This window comes from Lithobates pipiens, unplaced genomic scaffold (genome assembly GCF_037356315.1).
Source record: "Lithobates pipiens isolate NorthernLeopardFrog02 unplaced genomic scaffold, aLitPip1_a1.2 Scaffold_16, whole genome shotgun sequence".
NCBI classification, from domain to species: domain Eukaryota; kingdom Metazoa; phylum Chordata; class Amphibia; order Anura; family Ranidae; genus Lithobates; species Lithobates pipiens.
In genome coordinates this window covers 305,075,474-305,096,707 of record NW_027507748.1, presented here as the reverse complement: position 1 = coordinate 305,096,707, position 21,234 = coordinate 305,075,474, and the positions used below count along the sequence as shown (strand labels likewise).

Sequence of the window (21,234 nt, the reverse complement as noted above, 5' to 3'; positions counted from 1 at the left end):
GCCTTGCTAAAGAAGCTGGCCCAGCATGTCTCCAGACCTAAACCCTATTGATTATCTATGGGACATTTCCGAATAGAAGGTGGAGGAGCGCAAGAGGGTTAAGGCAGTGTTGGAAAATAATGGTGGCCACACAAAATATTGACACTTTGGGCCCAATTTGGACATTTTCACTTAGGGGTGTACTCACTTTTGTTGCCAGCGGTTTAGATATTAATAGCTGTGTTTTGAGTTATTTTGAGGGAACAGCAAATTTACACTGTTTTTACAAGCTGTACACTCACTACTTTACATTGTAGAAACGTGTAATTTCTTCAGTGTTGTCACATGAAAAGATATAATAAAATATTTACACAAATGTGAAGGGTATACTCACTTTTGTGAGATACTGTTTATATAAATGTATATATATATATATATATATATATATATATATATATATATATTATTTTTTTTAACATAGGCCCTAAAAAATTAAATTGAAGCCTGGCAACCCCTCCCCCCCCCCATGTCCAAAAGTGATTCAACAGCCAGCTACTCGGATCACTTTTATCAGAAAGAGCAGCGGCTGCTGAAAATTATATTGCTGGGATTCTGGCACTCAGCTGCAGCCTAAACCCTGGTATTCCATTTCAGAACCATGACATATTTTTTTCCAGTTGGGTGGTCTTAAAGTGATTAAGGCCTACACATTTTTTTAAAAGAATAATGTTTTAAAAAAAAATCCCTACAAATTTGCATCAGATTAAGTGGATTTCAAGATGTTTGTTTATCATTTATGAAAAACATGTTCTGAATGTTCCCTTTTATAACCAAGGTCTAACATCCTTAGTTCTAATAGAAGGCAAAGACGTATGTGCAGTTAATTATACTACAGGACCTGCTCTCAACATATCAGTTAAAAAAGACAAAATGTACTCATTTATCCAATTGTATTCACTGGAATCTGAATCAGTCTGCAGTTGATTAAAAGGAAGCATTATACCTTAACCTTTCCCTTAAAGTCCAATATTGCCAACGTCCGTTTTTGTCTGGTAATCTAAACAAGCTGACCTGTCAACACACTCTCAGTCGCATTAATTTAGTTATGTTCCTGGGAGAATGTTTTAATATTGGTCCTGGGGAAAGCTGTCAGATAACATTAGATGCCATCACGTTGTTCAGGTGTTTCCATGCGATGTACACAAGTGAAAGTGACATATTATCTGTTCAACGATTGCTAAACAAGCTGGATTTCTAATCTTTTTACGTTGTAAGACTGTAATTGAATATCTCCTGGAATTTTCTTTTAAATTCCAACCACAGCATTTTGTAGGTTTGAAGTTTAACCAGTTCATCCATAATGGTTTATATACTGTATATAACACAGTACAAGTTCTCTTATAACACAAGCAAAATGAAGACTGTATGATATGTAACAATATGCTGAATTATTATAAGGTGGAAGTCAGTTTTAATGGCAGAATGATTAAGAAAGCTAAATAAGACTCTACTAGATTCCCTGACCAAGTTATACTGCCTCATCAAAATATACCCAAATGGCTACCACCAAGATAAGATGAATGTTTATGGCTACTACCAAGACAGAAAGATTCCCTAAGTCACATTATTTTAAATGGTGCCTGTTCACATCAATGTGACTCGGCACAGAGCCATTTTGGAAAGGTTTCTGTACTACTTTGGCTTGATTCCAGTGTGATTTTGGCTCCATAGAATATGTAAACCATATCGAATTTGCATCAAGGTTGCATACAAATAGCACTACATAATCATACTGAAAATTGGATCAAAATTGTATCACAGCAGTGAGAACCTAGCCTTAATCAAACACACTGAACACTAAAAAAAAGCACATCTAGATAGGTATTGACACCAATAGAACAGAGATGTAATCCTAAAAATAACCGGTCAGTCCTTTAAAGGCAAGGGTCAATATCAAATGAGAGGATCTGCATTAGAAAACTGATTAGTAAATGCATAAATACACATGAGAGAATATCTGTAGTAATGTGATAGTAATGGTTGCCGGTGGACAACTGAGATAATTCTATTTAAAACAAATCCTAATTCTCTGTAATAAATAGCGGTGTTCTGAGGGAACTCAGGGCAATTCTATTTCTTTGTACACTGGGCTTACAAATAGGAACAGGACATCATGCTGTCTTATTTCACATGTGAAAGAAACACATTTTGAAAGGGCATGGCATGAGGGGGACACCACAGTGTACCTTTGCCGTTGCATAATTTTGCAGCTTTCTAACCCTTGCTCATCGCTGCACACTACTGAAGAAAGCCAATCCCTTCCATATCCGCAAGAAGGGAAAACAACTGAAAGTAATCCCCAAAGTACAATTTTGTACAACATACCGTATATACTCGAGTATAGGCCGACCCGAATATAAGCCGAGGCCCCCAATTTACCCCCAAAAAAACTGGCAAACTTATTGACTCGTGTATAAGCCGAGGGTGAGACATGCCTGTCCATCCCTGTGTGTGTGTCCGTCCATCCCTGTGTGTCCGTCCATCCCTGTGTGTCCGTCCATCCCTGTGTGTCCGTCCATCCATCCCTGTGTGTGTGTGTGTCCATCCATCCATCCATCCCTGTGTGTGTGTGTGTCCATCCATCCATCCATCCCTGTGTGTGTGTGTGTCCATCCATCCATCCATCCCTGTGTGTGTGTGTCTCCATCCATCCATCCATCCCTGTGTGTGTGTGTCTCCATCCATCCATCCCTGTGTGTGTGTGTCTCCATCCATCCATCCATCCCTGTGTGTGTGTGTATCCATCCATCCCTGTGTGTGTGTGTCTCCATCCATCCATCCCTGTGTGTGTGTGTCTCCATCCATCCATCCCTGTGTGTGTGTGTCTCCATCCATCCATCCCTGTGTGTGTGTGTCCATGTGTGTGTGTGTGTGTGTGTGTGTGTGTGTGTGTGTGTGTGTGTGTGTGTGTGTGTGTGTCCAGCCTACCTGTGTCCCGAGCCTCCGTGCCGTGCCTTGCCTCCGTCCCGTGCCGTGCCTTGCCTCCGTCCCGTGTCGTGCCTTGCCTCCGTCCCGTCCCGTGCCGTGCCTTGCCTTGCCTCCGTCCCGTGCCTTGCCAGGATCGCCGCTCTTCGTCGGCGCCTCGGCGGCCATTGTAAAATTCAAAAGCCGCGCCTCCGCCTTCGCCTGTGATAGGCGGAACACTGAATTTCCCAGCAGCCTGTGTTCCGCCTATCACGGACATCGTCTCATCCTCGTCCGTAGTACGAGGATGAGACGATGTCCGTGATAGGCGGAACACAGGCTGCTGGGAAATTCAGTGTTCCGCCTATCACAGGCGAAGGCGGAGCCGGAGGCGCGGCTTTTGAATTATAGAATGGCCGCTGTCTGTCTGCTCGACACGCTGATCGAGCAGGCAGACAGCGATGACTCGAGTATAAGCCGAGGGGGGCACTTTCAGCCTCAAAAAAGAGGCTGAAAATCTCGGCTTATACTCGAGTATATACGGTAGTAATTCAAAATCCATCCCTGTTGAGCACTTGAACACTCATATCACAAAAAAAAAAATCACAAGAGCAAATTATGTATACCATGTATAAAACATCCTTTATTACGGAGCAAAACTATATACTAAGCAAGCATTGTTTAGTAGAAAATCAATGCTATATTTACAATTTAACAACCACCATTAACAACCATCATATAAAGCTATGTTTCTATAGTAACAGTCTATCACTTACAATAAAAACACTCAATACTGACAAAACATAATGTACCACAATACAATGTACCGAAGAAACAGGGTGAATATTACAGGTCATCAAGAAACATGCTTTGCAACTTGGCTGTTTTAAAAGTTATACTTTACCCCAACCGGACAAAACTACTGTGCTATCACATGTGTAATTTTGTTTTTGTATGTGTGTGCATGTAAGCCTAATTTTCTTAATTTATTTCTTTAGCTCATTTCTTGCCAGACCCTGTGGTCCATTTTTAAACTCAGGTGGCCAGGCCATTTTTGCATTTTGTTTCCCTTTTTTTTTCACTTACACTTTTCTTTTTAAACCATATCATGCATTTTCTGACCTCACAGGACTGACAAAATAAAAAGAAAGTGCTGCTGATTTTATAGGTCTCATAAAATGCACATATGTTTAACAAAATTATATTTTTGATAAAAAATAACCTAAAATAAATATTAGCGTACACAAACACAATATAATTTACTAAATTCCTACTAAATTTGAAAGATAAAACTGCATTGAGTTAATGAATATTTGTATATATTGCCTTTTTGCAAAACGGCAAATATTGGGATTATAAAAACTGTAAATAAGCAACTTACACAAAAAACATAAACGCAAACTACTCACTAAGTGGGGAACATCTAGGGAAATCAAGGATGGAGGAAGATCTGGGGTTCCTAGTGGAAGACAGACTGAGCAATAGCATGCAATGTCAAACTGCAACTACCAAAGCCGGCACAATTTTAGTATCTGTAAAAAAGGTGATATACTCCAGAGATAAAACTATAATCCTGCCACTTTATAAACCTCTGGTCCAGCCAGAGTATTCTGTCCAGTTCTGGTCACCAGTCCCCAGAATGGATGTGCTGAAGTTGGAGAGGGTCCAGAGAAGGGCAAAAAAATTAATAAGTGGACTGGAGGACCTCAATTAGAAAGAACGACTACAAGCACTACATTTGTTCTCGCTGGAGAAGCGACACATGAAAGGAGCTATGATAGCGATTTACAAATACCTCAATGGTGTTTCCAACATGGAAAAAAAACGATTCAGTCTCAGGGAGTGTAAAAGGACACGGGGCCACACAATGAGTTTGGAGGAGAAGCAGTTTAACCTTAAACTGCGCTAGAGGTTTTTCACTGTCAGGGCAATAAGGACGTGGAACTCTCTTCCACAATTGGTGGTGGCTGCGGGGAGTATGGATATTTTTAAAAAACTATTGGACGTGCAACTTAAAAAACACAACATACAGGGATATGGGAAATAATTACTGACATGCGTGCATCTACACAGGTTAACCTGGATGGACAATGCCTTTATTCAACCTTACCTACTATGTAACTATGTAAAAATAGGGTTTATAATTTTTCATCTAAAGCTTTTCGAGTTTGTAAAATAACCCCCAACCTAAAGATTTTCTAAGAACACAGAACTGAAAAAATAAAAAGATGGTGCTACTGATTTTGTAGGTCTTATTGTAGTTAGTGCAAATGTTTATCAAAATGATATATTCAATAAAAAAATACACTAAAATCATTTTGGCATACACAAACATACTATACCTTTCAAAGTTCCTACTAAGGAGAAAAAACAGTTTTGAGTTCATAAATAAGAAAATATTAGCAGATTTTTAATTGTGCCTTAACAAAAAAAACAATGTGACATCATGTATCAATGCACTGTAGCACCTGTGCACAAAGCACACCAGTGTGTGCTCATTATGCACACTATATTGTGTACCCACGGGTGTGAATGGGTTTTTAGTGTGTTGGTACACCAATTATATTATATATACATTATATATTATATACATTATATGTATTGATCATGTGTAAGTTATGTATGTTTGTATTTTGTGTGTCGGTGTTGGGGGGGCTGTTTTAAGTCTCAGTCACCTTACTGTACATATTGAACCACTTCCAAAAGAAAGGTAGCAGCGCACTGCAAGAAGGAAGAAGGTCTGTTTAAATGTCAGTGCTGCTGCCGAAGTATTCCTTATATTGGTCTCAGAAAAATGGATTAAGCCCAAGGCTACACTCAGGGCCAAAGTACATGTAGTACTTTGTTCCAACTTTCTAGGTGCAATACTTGCCTTATTTTTTGCCCTGGCAGGAACCCTCTATGTAGTGTGGCTGATCCCCCTAAGATTCTTCTCTTAGGCGCTCTGCCTTCATGCAGGATGAATAGTCCTGTATTGCACATGAGGACAGCGAGGGCCTACCTACAACCCAGATCATCAGAGAGAAAAGCTGAGGACTGGAAGCAGACCTACCCCTAGACATATGAATCATTTAACCCTTGTAGAGTGAGTGGGGGAACTCACTGCCTAGATATATTTTTTGTATTTTTGGAGTACAGCCTTACATACAAAAAAGTCTGATCTTTTTTCAGAAGGGTGAGACTCCACCATGACATGGATAGGGATAATGAGGGTGCAGGAACGTAGGAGGCCAATCAGTATGGAAGGTATGCTGTTCGTTGCACAACCTTGAACATTGACCAGTATGCTAACAGTTTGTCATAAGAACCCATAGTTCCCCTATCCAGACACAATTTACAACTGTAAACTAATATGCAGTCCCCTAATCTCTCACCGCTGCCACTAGATGTTAAGTACACACAACCACAGAGATTCACTAACCAAGTAAAAACCTTGTTTGGTGGAGGAGGCATGAGCAGAGCACTCACTTTGGGAAGATTAAACCAGCAGTGGTACAGATATTACAGAATGCAATACAGCTGGATGCCACTGGAGGGAGACTCACCCAAATTTAGCTTGACAGACACACACAGGCAGATGCAAATCTTGTACATAATCTGGTGCAATCTAAGGCATGTGAAGCAGACTAGTGAACCCACACAATTCTGAGATTTCCCGAATCATGCTTAAAGTGAAGCATCCCAAATGCCGAAGCAACATGCCTGGGGGAGTCCTAGTCATTTGCGCGAAGGGGAACACATGTACAGAAAAACCTGCAGCAGCACTGACATTTAACAAAAAAAAAGTGCTTAAAATCGCCAACAAATGACATTTCCTTTGTAGCTTCTTTTTTTTATTTTTATTTTTAATAGCACCCCCATAGGATCTGCTCATCAGCACATCATACAGCATAAAATGAGGAAGAATTTGCCCCCCAAAATACAAAAAATGTGGGAGGTCCCTATAGAAATCAACACCAGACCCTTAATCAAAGCAGTCTGGGCAGGCTGGCCAGTAAAGTGGGGGATGAGTACCCATGTTGATAAGAACAAAAGGCCATTTCCCCACAACCCTGGCCAGTGATTATGGGAGTCTGCAGGTGGAAGGCTTATCAAAATCTGGAAGCCTCCTTGAATAATAAGTGATAAGGGTCCCCAGATAACAACTCACCCCCCTTCCACAAGAATGAATAGGAGGTGAATAGTAACCCTACTCATTCACAAAAAAAAGAAGTAACCTATAAATAAAGACTCAAACATCTGACAAGTCCTTTATTAAAAAAAATATAGATATTCCCAAAAAAGTCCTTGTTGTAATTCCATCATAAATCACTATGTCCGACAACCTGGCGCACATGACCAGGGCTGGACTTACCATTGGGCTTGACTGGGCTCAAGCCCATGGGCCCCACTCAATAAGGAGCCCCGCCAAGATACATAGCCGAGTGTACTCGGCTCTGCTCACAGTCACGCCCAGTCCTGCCCTATGATGGACATAAGGGGGACTGGGCATGACTTGAGCCGAGCCGAGTACACTCGGCTACTTTCGGGACTGCGAGAGGACCCTTAGCCACCGAGAGGACCCGAGAGCCGCAGGACTCTGTATCTCGGCTGCGCCATTTTTAAACTTCAAGACTGCAATGACAAGGCTGCAAATGACACTGGGGCAAGGCTGCAGATGACAAGGCTACACTGACAAGGCTGCAATGACACTGGACAAGGCTACAGATGGACACTGATAAGGCTGTATCGATGGGCATTTAAATGTAATTTTTTTTTCTCTTAAACTTCCCTCCTAAACTTGGGGTACGTGTTATACGCCAGCACATGTTATACGCCGATAAATATCATAATGTATAGAAGGTAGGGCCCGAAAGTGCCTCAAGCCCAGGGGCCCCCACCACCCTAAGTCCTGCCCTGCACATGACTGATCCCAACGGTACCACTAGCATATATTAACTACTGTTGCCAATACTATTGTGATGCCACTGCTATTCTTGCCCCTTTGCTTGTGTAGCTGGGGAATCCTGGCCATCTGAGGCAATGTGCTGTGACATCACTGATTTCTAGAGATGCAGTGCCTATAAGCATCTGCTACTTCCTTGGAAACTAGGGACAGTGGTAAGCTGTCATATAGAGATGTGGTAAAAATGCTGATGCTCAGATCCACTAAACGCCCAAACAGACAGATGCCTAATCCCTAGGTGAGAATTTCAAAGAAAAAGTAAAAAAGGAGAAAAGCATTGTTTGTTGTTCAAGCTGTTTTTTTATCCTGTTGATGGGAGAACACCAAAATTATGTAAATGCCAGGTCTTTAAATTCACTACCCCAGAGAAATACAGTGTTAATTTTTCAGGCTACTTAACCACTTGCTTACTGGGCACTTAAACACCCCTCCTGCCCAGACCAATTTTCAGCTTTCGGTGCTCTCACACTTTGAATGACAATTACTCAGTCATGCAACACTATACCCAAATGAATTTTTTGTCCTTTTTTTCCCACAAATAGAGCTTTCTTTTGGTGGTATTTGATAACCTCTGGGGTTTTTATTTTTTGCGCTATAAATGAAAAAAGACCGAAAATTTTGAAAAAAACGCATATTTCTTTGTTTCTGTGACAGAATTATGCAAATTATAAATTTTTCTTCATAAATTTTGGCCACAATTTATACTGCTACATATCTTTGGTAAAAATAACCCAAATTAGTGGATATTATTTGGTCTTTGTGAAAGTTAGAGAGTCTACAAGCTGTGGTGCGAATCGCACAAAATTGATCATCTGATGTACTGGTGGCCTATCTCATTTCTTGTGACCCGAACAAGCCAGTAAAGTACAAATACCCCCCAAATGACCCCTTTTTGGAAAGTAGACATTCCAAGGTATTTAGTAAGAGGCATGGTGAGCTTTTTGATGTTGTCATTTTTTTCCCACAATTCTTTGCAAAATTAAGATTTTTCATTTTTTTTAAATTTTTCTCCACAAAATTGTCATTGTAATAGGTTATTTCTCTCACATGGCATGTGTATACCACAAATGACACCCCCAAAAAAATTCTACTACTCCTCCTGAGTATTACAATACCACGTGTGTGGGACTTTTTCACAGCCTGGCCACATAGAGAGGCCCAACATGCAGGGGGCGCCATCATGTGTTCTAGGAGCATAAATTACACATCTAACTTGTTGACTACTTATTACACTTTTGAAGCACCAGGACAATGACACGTGACACTGATGACAGATGGCACTGATACGTGGCAATGATGACACTTATAGGTGGCACTGATGACACATGGCACTGATGACAGATGGCACTAATATGTGGCACTGATGACAGATGGCACTAATATGTGGCACTGATGACACGTGGCACTTATACGTGGCACTGATGACACGTGGCACTAATACGTGGCACTGAAGACACATGGCACTAATACGTGGCACTGAAGACACATGGCACTAATACGTGGCACTGATGACAGATGGCACTAATACGTGGCACTAATACGTGCCACCGATGACAGATGGCACTAATACTTGGCACCGATGACGCGTGACACTGATGACAGATGGCACTGATAAGTGGCATTGATGACACGTGACACTGACAACAGATGGCACGTGACACTGACAGGTGGCACTGATGACAAATGGCACTGATACGTGGCACTGATACGTGGCACTGATGACAGGTGGCACTAATACGTGGCACTGATGACAGCTGGCACTATGTGGCACTGATGACACGTGGCACTGATGACAGATGGCACTTATACGTGGCACTGATGACAGATGGCACTGGGGACAAATGGCACTGACAACAGATGGCACTGGGGACAGATAGCACTAATAGGTGGCAGTGGGGCAGGTGGCACTGGGGGCAGGTAGCACTGGGGTGGATGGCACTGGGGCAGGATGGCACTGGGGTGGATGGCACTGGGGCAGGATGGCACTGGGGCAGGATAGCACTGGGGCAGGATAGCACTGGGGCAGGATGGCACTGGGGGGAGGATGGCACTGGGGGAGGATGGCATTTTTTTTACTTTTTTTTTTTACACTTGCGGCCGGCGCAGCCGTTCATCTCTCCCCTCTCACACTCTGTCTGTTTGAGGAGGGAGAGCGGCGCTGAGAGATGATCTCATATGTTTACATATGAGATCATCTCCCATTGGACACGCCGATCGCGCTGTAAACGGCCGCTGTGATTGGCCGTTTACAACGATCTGTGTTTGCCTGTCCCCGGGGGACATGGCAAACACAGAACTTCCCCGTTGCGCGCCCGCGGCGGCGCGCATTGCGGAAGTAAACATTATGACGTCCAGGGACAGCCACCCAGATGAAAGCGCCTGCTCTACGGCCGTCATTCGGCTATAGGGCGGGCGCAAGGAGGTTAAAGTGGTACTAAAAGTAAATAATAATAAAAAAACATACTTACCTGCTCTTTGCATTGGTTTTGCAGAGCTGCCCCAATCCTCCTCTTCTTGTGTCCTCTGCCACACTCCTGCCCCCCCCCCCCCTCCCCCGCTGAGTGCCCTCATAGCAAGCTGCTTGCTATGGGGGCATGTGTGTGTGTGCTAGCTCCCAAGCCCCGCTCTGTGTGTCCACAAGACACACAGAACTGGGCTCGGCCTCCCCCCCACTCCCTCCTCACTAGCTGTAATTGACATTGTCTCTGAGCAAATGAAGATGCAGAGAGCTTGGGGAGCAGCTGCTCTTGTGCACATCGTTGTAGCGAGTTTGTGCTCAGGTAAATATTTGGGGGGGGGCTGAATACTGAATGTTTTTCACCATCATGCATAGCACAACATGCACAGCCTTTACAACCACTTTAATTTATTAACTATTAAGGAAGATGCTGTATGGACTTATCCCTTTGGCCAATCACCTCTAGGGCTCATTCAAATGGCTCTGTGTTTGAATCTGAGCACCTGCTTCTGCCTGCATGTCAAAATGTGAAATGCAGTTGTGTCCATCAATGTCTGAGGGCTTCCTGCACGCAGCTCTGGGGTGGGTGCACACACATCTGCCAGCAGCTTTGCATGGAGGACAAGCCTAATCACCTGTATGAAAGAGCCATTAGAGGTGTTACCACACCTGCTAGGGGGGAGAAGTTTTGGCCTTCTGAAGTGGCCATAGGTTATATGGAAAATGGTTGGGTGTAGTTATGATTTCCAATGATAAGGAGAGCTTTGGAATAAAAGATGTAGAATCTGCTTTTCCGTATATGGTTTACTGAGCAATGGCAATGTATACTGGATCAAAAAGCGGCAAAGACCAGGTGTTATGCTCCAAGAATAAACACACCATTTTTATAAAGTATCTATTAAATTACACTAGTGTATATCTCAGGCACATATCCAGGGGGGAAGGGTGAAATTCTGATTATTAAAAATAACAGGAAAGAAAATCCAAAGGTACAAGACAGACCATCATTTCCTATCCACCTGCCTCTAACCACAATCCCAAATATCTACAACAATAGTTGTAATTATGAGCCTAAATTTACAGACATCCTCAACATTATTTTTTTCCTAAATTGTCTAGACAGAACTTAAAAAAAAGAAAAAAAAATCAGAACACAACAATTACATTTAATTCATGCCGAGATATCTTCCTTCTAACTCCATTTTGTTGCATGCTAATAACTCCACTCCATGTTGTATCTCATCTGAACCCTCATCAGTGCATCAGCCCGATGGCAACAAGTGGACACACCACATAGCTGCTGAGAGCAGACTTTCTATAACCGTTTAGTTTTTCCCTAGGGGTTCTGTACAACCAGGACATGCTATTTTATATCTGTACATAGATCATAATTCATATCTTGGATTCTATTACAGATTAAACATAATCCCTCAGATTTTTGGCAAAATGACAATTGTTTGTACGGACCTCTTCTCCCTGCTGGGTTTTGCAGCCAACAAGCCTAAATATATATATATATATATATATATATATATATATATATATATATATATATATTTTTTATTTTTATTTTTTAAGGATTGTGTGATGATAGCTTGTTTACCCTTATCTATGGCCAAAAGCCTACTGGACTTGTGAGAAACTCATTGGAAGCTAGGTGCCATTTTCACAAATGCTCAGACCCACCTGCCGATTTAAATTCCAAATATGAACATTTGTCCACTACTAACAATTGAAATCTATAAATATCTGTGCTAGGAACTCACTTCTATATTTTATTGTCGCACACTGCGGAGTGGATTTTCTCTCTCCCTGTAGAGTGCTCATTCTCATAACATATCTGATCTATTCTTTATTTAACGTGCGCCTGTGCCCACTCTATAACCTTTAATAATTAACATATTCTTAACAAGCAGTAAAAAAAAAAAAAAAAACTTTTAAACAAGCCCCACACTATAACCTTTAATAATTAACATATTCTTAACAAGCAGTAAAAAAAAACAACAACAACTTTTAAACAAGCCCTACATGAAAAATACATTTAATGTTGTATAAATGATTAAAATGATACAATATTGATGTTTACTGCAATGATTTGTGCCTTTTTTTATCTGCCTGGAGTTCAGTTTTAAGAAGCCATAGAACATATTGACTGTCGCAGAATAGATCTTCCTTAATAAATATTAGCACTAGCTGTTAAATTGGCAACCTTTCTACTGGGGTTGGTCTACCTTGGTATAAATATATAGTCAGGGGAATTCATTAAAGCTCTTATTATTATTATTATTATACAGGATTTATATAACGCCAACAGTTTGTGCAGCGCTATACAACAGTAAAGCAGACAATACAGTTTCAATACAGGAAGAATCATAGGGCCCTGCACATTAGAGCTTTCAATCCAGGAGGAAGGGTCAAGTGATGCGAAAGGGTAATAAATGTGGGGGGTGAGCTGATGAAGAAAATAAAAGAACAGTTGTTAGGTGGAGGCAGGGTAGGCTTCTCCGAAGAGAAAAGTTTTCAGGAATCACCTAAAAGTGGATAGATTTGGAGATAGTCTGACAGATTGGGGTAGGGTATTCCAGAGGATGGGAGAGGCTTGGGAGAATTCCTGAAGGTGAATATTGGAGGTGATGATGAGTGAGCTAGAGAGCAGGAGGTCTTGAGAGGAATGAAGAGGATGATTAGGTTGGTATTTTGAGACTAGGTTAGTGATGTAGCTGGGGACAGAGTTGTGGATGGCTTTGTAACTTATTGTTAGTATTTTGAATTTAATTTGTTGGGTGAGTGGCAGCCAATGGAGAGATTGGCAGAGAGGGGTAGCAGAAGCTGAGCGAGTTGTAAGGTGGATGAGTCTGGCAGCAGTATTCATGATGGATTGAAGGGGGGATAGTCTATTTAAAGGTAAGCCAATGAAGAGGGAGTTGCAATAGTCGAGGCGAGCGATAACCAGGGAGTGAATTAGGAGCTTTGTGGTTTCATTGGTTAGGAAGGGAAGTCGTTTGGAGATGTTGTGGAGGTTGAGGTGGCAAGCTTTGGAAAGGGATTGGATCTGGGGCTGAAAGGAGAGTTCAGAGTCCAGGATAACACCTAACATCCTGTCATGTGGGGATGGGTGGATGGTTGTGTTATTGCTCTTGACAGAGAAGTCAGGGGAAGAAGCATTTGGGAGAGGAAATATTATGAGCTCAGTTTCGGGCAAGTTGAGTTTGAGGAATTGGTGTGACATCCAGACGGATATGTCTGTTAGTAAGTTAATGAGGAGACAGATGGAGTGAGTTGAGGGGTGGAGAGATAGATTTGGGTGTCGTCAATGTAGAAATTATATTGAAAGCCGTGTGAGGCAATCAGCTGACCCAGGGAAGAGGTGCAGATTGAAAATAAGGGAGGTCCAAGAACAGAACCTTGGGGGACCCTGACGGAGAAGGGAGGAGGAGAGGAGGATGTAGAATTGTAATGCCGCGTACACGATATGACTATCCGGCAGACTTAGTCCGGCGTAAAAACCGCCGGACTTTGCAGCGGAGGTCTGCCAGACTTTCCGAGCGAGCGGACCTGCCCACATACAACCGGACTAGGTCCAGCGGACAAACCGCTGGACTATGGCGGGAGTCCTCTGGACTTGCCCACACACAGAGAAAGTCAGTTCATTTTGAACGCAGCTCCAGGTAGACGGGACTAGCGAAGGAAGTCAATGTCGCCGCCTCCATCGGCAAAATTGACGCCTCGCTAGCCCCGTCACCTGGTATGGACTTAAAGGGGAAGCCCTATGCCGAAAAAACGGCAAGGGGGTCCCCCCAAAGTCCATATCAGACCCTTGTCCGAGCACGCCGGTCAGGAAAGGGGGTGAGGACGAGCGAGCGCCCCCCTTCTGAGCCGTACCAGGCCGCGTGCCCTCAACATGGGGGGTGCTTTGGGGAAGGGGGGCCCTGCGGTTCCCCCACCCCAAAATACCTTATCCCCATGTTGATGAGGACAAGGGCCTCTTCCCGACAACCCTGGCCATTGGTTGTCGGGGTCTGCGGAAGGGGGGCTTATCAGAGTCCAGGAGCCTCCTTTTATAAGGGGGCCCCCAGATACTGCCCCCACCCTATGTGAATGAGTATTGGGGTACCATGTACCTCTACCCATTCACCTGGTGAAAAAAATTGTAAAGAAAAAAACACAACACATGTTTATAAAAAAAATTTTTTGGACAGCTCCGGCAGTCTTCCGTCTTGGGGGGTCTTCTTGCCGGACTACTATCTTCTGCTCTTTTGCTAGCTTTTTTACTAGTGGAGGAGCCCGGCTTTCTTCTTCGTCGTCGCCATCGGGGGTCTTGTCCCCCTCTTCGGTTCTTCTTGCCGGGCTTCTGCTTTCTTCTTTCAGCTCTTTTACTGTCGCTGTCGCCGCCGCCGCCTTCTCTTCTTCTCTTCTTCTTCCTTGAGATGTTGACTCGACACTCTCTCTCATTATTAAAGGGGGCTACCGGATTCCGATAAGCCCCCCACCCGCGGACCCCGACAACCAACGGCCAGGATTGTCGGGAAGAGGCCCTTGTCCTCATCAACATGGGGACAAGGTGCTTTGGGGTGGGGGGGCTGCAGGGTCCCCCTTCCCCAAAGCACCCCCCATTTTGAGGGCACGCGGCCTGGTATGGCTCAGAAGGGGGGCGCTCGCTCGTCCCCACCCACTTTCCTGACCGGCCGGGCTGCGTGCTCGGATAGGGGACTGATATGGACTTTGGGGGGGACCCCCACACCGTTTTTTCAGCATAGGGCTTCTCGTTTAAGTCCATACCAGGTGACGGGGCTAGCGAGGTGTCAATCTCGCCAATGAAGGCGGCGACATTGACTTCCTGTGCTAGTCATGGCTACCTGGAGCCAGGTTCGAAATGAACTGACTTTTCTCTGTGTGAGGGGAAGTCCGTTCATTTCAAAAGTCCGGCGGACTAGCGCACAGATGGGCGGATTGTCCTCTGGACTGCCGAGTCTGGCGGACAATTTTGAGTCAAAACTTCTTTCTAAGTCCGCCAGACTTTTGGGAACAAAAAGTCTGCCGGAGCCCACACACGGGCAGGTTGTCCGGCGGACCAGAGTCAGATCGTGTGTACGCGGCATCAGTGACACTGAAAGTGCGTTGGGATAGGTAGGTGAGCCACCGAAGCGTGCCGTCACAGAGACCGAGAGAGTACTTTTTTTTTTGAGGAGGGGGTTATCAAAGGCAGCCAAAAGGTCCAAAAGTAGGAGAACTTAATAGTGTCTGTTGGTTTTTGCAGTTAGTAAGTCATTTGTGAGTTTTAGAAGAGCCGTTTCTGTGAATGAGGGCTAAATCCAGACTGAAGGGGATCAAGAAGGTTATCCTTTATGGGGTGGTCACTCAGTTGTAGACCAGGCATTCAAGGAGTTTAGAGGAAAAGGGGAGCAAGGACATAGAGCATAGATTGTTAGGATTGGTAGGGTCTAAAGATGTTTTTTTAAATATGGGGGTAACCAGTGCATCTTTTAAAGCATTGGGGAAGATGCCAGAAGAGAGGGAGAGATTGAAGATGTGGGTTAGAGAGTGTAGGATAGAGTCAGTGGATGACCGTAGCATTTGAGAGAGAATGGGGTCCAGGGGACAGGTGGTTACGTAGGCATTAGAAAGGAGTTTAGCAACTTTGTCTATAGTAGCAGGTTTGAATAAGGGGAGTGTCAATCATACCTGTTGAGCTGGGGTGTTAACTGGGGGGAGAGACCTGTAGAATGGAGTGTCTTATGACACTTTTCTGGCAGTAGTACTCTTTAGAACTACTTATGCCTAAATCAGGCAAATATTTTAGCCAGTTTTGGTAACATTAATGACATGTGTGCCAAATCCAAATCCAATATTTTTAACTACTGACACTTTAAGAGTCCTTTGCTATGGTTGGTACTGGTGGTAAATGAGACCAGCTCTGAGTTAAAGTACATAGATACTCCAGTACTCAGAGTGGGGCATATCTGTGATGAGAAGCTGTCAAAGCTTCCTGCATAGAGCTTTATCCTGACCCCATTCAAATGTCAGGCAGAGGATTTTCTGCATCAGTGACACTGAAAGTGCGTTGGGATAGGTAGGTGAGCCACCGAAGCGTGCCGTCACAGAGACCGAGAGAGTACTTTTTTTTTTGAGGAGGGGGTTATCAAAGGCAGCCAAAAGGTCCAAAAGTAGGAGAACTTAATAGTGTCTGTTGGTTTTTGCAGTTAGTAAGTCATTTGTGAGTTTTAGAAGAGCCGTTTCTGTGAATGAGGGCTAAATCCAGACTGAAGGGGATCAAGAAGGTTATCCTTTATGGGGTGGTCACTCAGTTGTAGACCAGGCATTCAAGGAGTTTAGAGGAAAAGGGGAGCAAGGACATAGAGCATAGATTGTTAGGATTGGTAGGGTCTAAAGATGTTTTTTTAAATATGGGGGTAACCAGTGCATCTTTTAAAGCATTGGGGAAGATGCCAGAAGAGAGGGAGAGATTGAAGATGTGGGTTAGAGAGTGTAGGATAGAGTCAGTGGATGACCGTAGCATTTGAGAGAGAATGGGGTCCAGGGGACAGGTGGTTACGTAGGCATTAGAAAGGAGTTTAGCAACTTTGTCTATAGTAGCAGGTTTGAATAAGGGGAGTGTCAATCATACCTGTTGAGCTGGGGTGTTAACTGGGGGGAGAGACCTGTAGAATGGAGTGTCTTATGACACTTTTCTGGCAGTAGTACTCTTTAGAACTACTTATGCCTAAATCAGGCAAATATTTTAGCCAGTTTTGGTAACATTAATGACATGTGTGCCAAATCCAAATCCAATATTTTTAACTACTGACACTTTAAGAGTCCTTTGCTATGGTTGGTACTGGTGGTAAATGAGACCAGCTCTGAGTTAAAGTACATAGATACTCCAGTACTCAGAGTGGGGCATATCTGTGATGAGAAGCTGTCAAAGCTTCCTGCATAGAGCTTTATCCTGACCCCATTCAAATGTCAGGCAGAGGATTTTCACCGGAAAGGAAAATGTAAACAAAGGAGTCGAGGACAGGAGTGATGTCATTACACATATGTGGAAAAGCTTATATTTGGGAAAGAACTTCAGTCACTGGGTGGATGGAGCCTGATGAGGAACTGAGAGACTAGTGCCCCATCAGGTCCACCTTACTTTTGGTTGACAGTGCATGAGATTTGAAAGCCAATGTTGGACTCAATAACCATCAAGGACCCACCCACTGCTGTGCGCTCTCAATCAACAGCAAGGCATACCTGATGGGAAAATAGTCTCTTAATACCCCATCAGATTCTGCCATCACACTGCAAAACTTCTTGGCCATGTACTGTCAGGGTGATGGCTGTGGTGGCTGAGGAGGGAGCACACTGAAGAAGTGTGGTGGCCAAGTAGAATTCTAAACGGTTTCTACCAGATCCTTTGTCAATTTCCCCCATTATGTCTAATCTGTTGGTGGTACATTATTCTATCTATATAATTATTTGATAATGGTACGTGTATTGAGCCAGTCAATTCTATTGCCAATGATAATTAAATCTGATGAATATGTACCAAGCAAGGATAAGTTTAAGGTTAGGTCTAAATACAAGTTTGACAACTGGCAGACAATAATCAGCAGTGTCACTAGCCATGTAAGCAAAGAGGCGGGGTGGTGATGAAATCACTAACCAAATATGGTCATGGCCATCGACCAAATATGACCATGGTAGGGGGGACTCGTGTTGATGTTACTTATGCTATTGTAGTTTGTTTAAATGGTAGTGAATGAGATATGCTAATTTGCAGTCAAGTTTAGCGGACCTTTAGAGGCGGTTCAAACAGGGGCAACACGACTTCCAGCGTGACTTTTGGAGGAAACTTGGACACAACTTGAGTATGAATAACAGCGTGACTTGGGGCGACTTCAACATGACTTGGGGCGACTTACAACATGACTTTAAGTCGCCCCAGGCCAGGCGACTTTGGCCGTGGCCAATCACAGAATAATCATCTCTCAAGGGAGAACTCCACGTTAAATTTTAAATAAAAAACTGGCATGGATTCCCCTCCAAGAGCATATCAGGCCATTAGGTCTGGTATGGATTTTAAGGGGAACCTCCTATGCCGAAAAAACGGCATGGGGGTCCCCCCAAAATCCATACCAGACCTTTATCTGAGCATGCAGCCCGGCTGGTCAGGAAAGGGGTGGGGATGAGCGAGCGCCCCCACTACTGAACCATACCAGGCCGCATGCCCTCAACATGGGGGGGTGGGTGCTTTGGGGAGATGAGGACAAGGGCCTCTTCCTGACAACCCTGGCTGTAGGTTGTCGGGGTGTGTGGGAGCGGGGGGCTTATCGGGATCCCGGAGCCCTCTTTAATAAGGGGGCCTCCAGATCCCGGCCCCCCCACCCTATGTGAATGAGTATGGGGTACATCGTACCCCTACTCATTCACCTTGGGAAAAAAGTGTCATTAAAAAAACATACTACAGGTTTTTAAAGTAATTTATTAGTCAGCTCCGGGGGTCTTCTTCCGACTTCGGGGGTCTCTTCTGACTTCTCCACTCTCTTCGGCCTCTTTTACCGGTGTCAGGCTTCTTCTCCCGCTCTCCGGTTCTTCTGCCGGTTCCTCTGCTATCTTCTTCCAGCTCTTTTGCTAGTGGTGGCCCGATTTTCTCCATCCTTCTTCCCTCTTCTCTATTCTTGCATTGTTGACACGACGCTCTCTCTCGCTATAATGCCACGTGTGAGATGTGTGACGACTTGTATAGGCAGGGGGCGTGGTCACCAGGCGATGCCACTTGACTCGCTCGTCCCAGCATGACCTGGGGTGGGGACGAGCAAGTCTCCACCCCCTTTCCTGACCAGCTGGGCTGCATGCTTGGATAAGCGTCTGGTATGCATTTTTTCAGCGTAGGGGGTTCCCCTTAAAATCCATACCAGACCTAAGGGCCTGGTTTGCCCTTGGAGGGGGAACCCATGCCGGTTTTTAATATTAGAGAGGCGACATTGCCGCTTCAATATAGATGGAGATCCGACTTGGAGGCAACTTCCATTGTAATCAAGTCAAGTCAGATTAAAGTCGTACAAGAACCTTTTTTGAAAACTGAGTGACTGCTGTAGTGTACATTAAGACGGCTCCATTCACTAACATTGGTTTTCTCAACAGCGCGACTTGTGGCGACTTGGGGCGACCTGAAGTCAGATCCTGGGTTGCCCCTGTTTGAACTGGCTCTTAGGGAGCTGTTTTTTTTTTTATGCATTAATACATGCTCTTTGAGGCGGTGCCTATCCCTGGGTTATTAGGCTTCAAAATTTAGAAATTTAGATTTTATAGATCTGGCCACCACTGCCTTTAACGGGGTCAGATTCAACATCTGAACTTTTGATATGCTCAGCTAAACCCAGCTGTCTTCGGCTCATGCCCAGTACCCAAGATTACACTCTCACTAGACCAGAGGTCTCAAACTGGTGGCCCTCCAGCTGTTGAAAAACTACAAGTCCCATGAGGCATTGCAAGGCTGACAGTTAAAAGCAACACTCCCAAAGGCAATGGCATGATGGGACTTGTAGTTTCGCAACATCTGGAGGGCCACCAGTTTGAGACCCCTGCACTAGACTAACCCTGCTGTCATTGACTTAGTCTGTTCATTAAAATAGAAAAGACTGATCTATCAACATCACAGTCTGCTTTTCCACTAATACAAGATGCTGCTATTCTCTGCATAGCAGAATGTTAAATGATAGGACAGAATGTTGAAAATACAGAAATGAATACCTAACCAAGGTTTAAACTCTACTGCACTTTATGCAAAATATTTAACAAAATGTTTTAGTTGGAGTTATGACTGTGAATCTACATTTTTCATGACAAAGCTGCACAAAAAATGTAATATATACTTTTTACTCACAATTATAGTTATGTTCAACAACCATTTAATCTGTACACATGGCTGCTCCTTCTCCGTACTGATCACCTTTACTAAACAATCCTATGTTTATTAGCATCTCAATCAGATGGGTGAAAAATAATGAATATGAAGGTGAATGCCTAACAAATATGTGATATTAAAATGGGATACTGGTGAATCTTAGCATTAAATAAACATGCATGTAGTTAGTGTTTTTATGGTAAAAACACTGCAATTGGATGGGATTTCAGTATCTGTGCTTTTATATATATATATATATATATATATATATATATATATATATATAATATATATATAGATAGTAAAACATACCAATGTTACATTATTCATGCATTACCATGTGCTGTTTAATAATATAAGCATTTTCTTATTCATTAATGAAAAACATTTTTTTCTACTTTTTTTTTCTTTTTTGTTACTATAATGGACTAACAGACCATTCTGTGCAATGTATTGTACTGCCATCTGCTGGAATTACTATACTGTTTACTATACTTAAAGTGGGGAAATACACATTCCAAATCCTGTCTTTTGTATTTAAAGTGGAAAGTAGTGGGTACTTTTCCACATCATCTTAGCTTTAGTTCTATCTATAGGATGATCATGGTACTTTATCGTGGGTCTATCCCTTGTTTCTAAATGTAAAAAAAATCACAGTTGCAAGTTCATAAAAAGAGTAGCAAGATACAGTACAGCATAATGCATGAGAATAAAATTATTTAATGACAAATACATCAAGGCAAATTGAACAACAAAAAAAAGTATACTTTTCTGGAATTACCACTTTAATAGTTGCTTAAGTATTTTATCTATCTTTTTTATTTTAAAGGATGCATCATCCATGAGTAAACAAGAGTGGTTTACATGTCTACAAAAATGACATGTGGTATTTATTCTTTTATCACTTGGAACAAAGCATTTGTTTCAGAATTCAGGTTGTGCACAAAATATGTGCATGAATCAGAAATATAAGGATAGTCGGTAGGCAGTACGCAG

General features: G+C 43.1%; 1 protein-coding gene across 1 annotated transcript in view; it reads left to right on the top strand.

The window, feature by feature from the left end:
* The window catches only part of SYT6 (synaptotagmin 6), a 650,982-nt gene that overhangs the window by 368,422 nt on the left and 261,326 nt on the right, over positions 1–21,234 (top strand). The window lies entirely within an intron of this gene.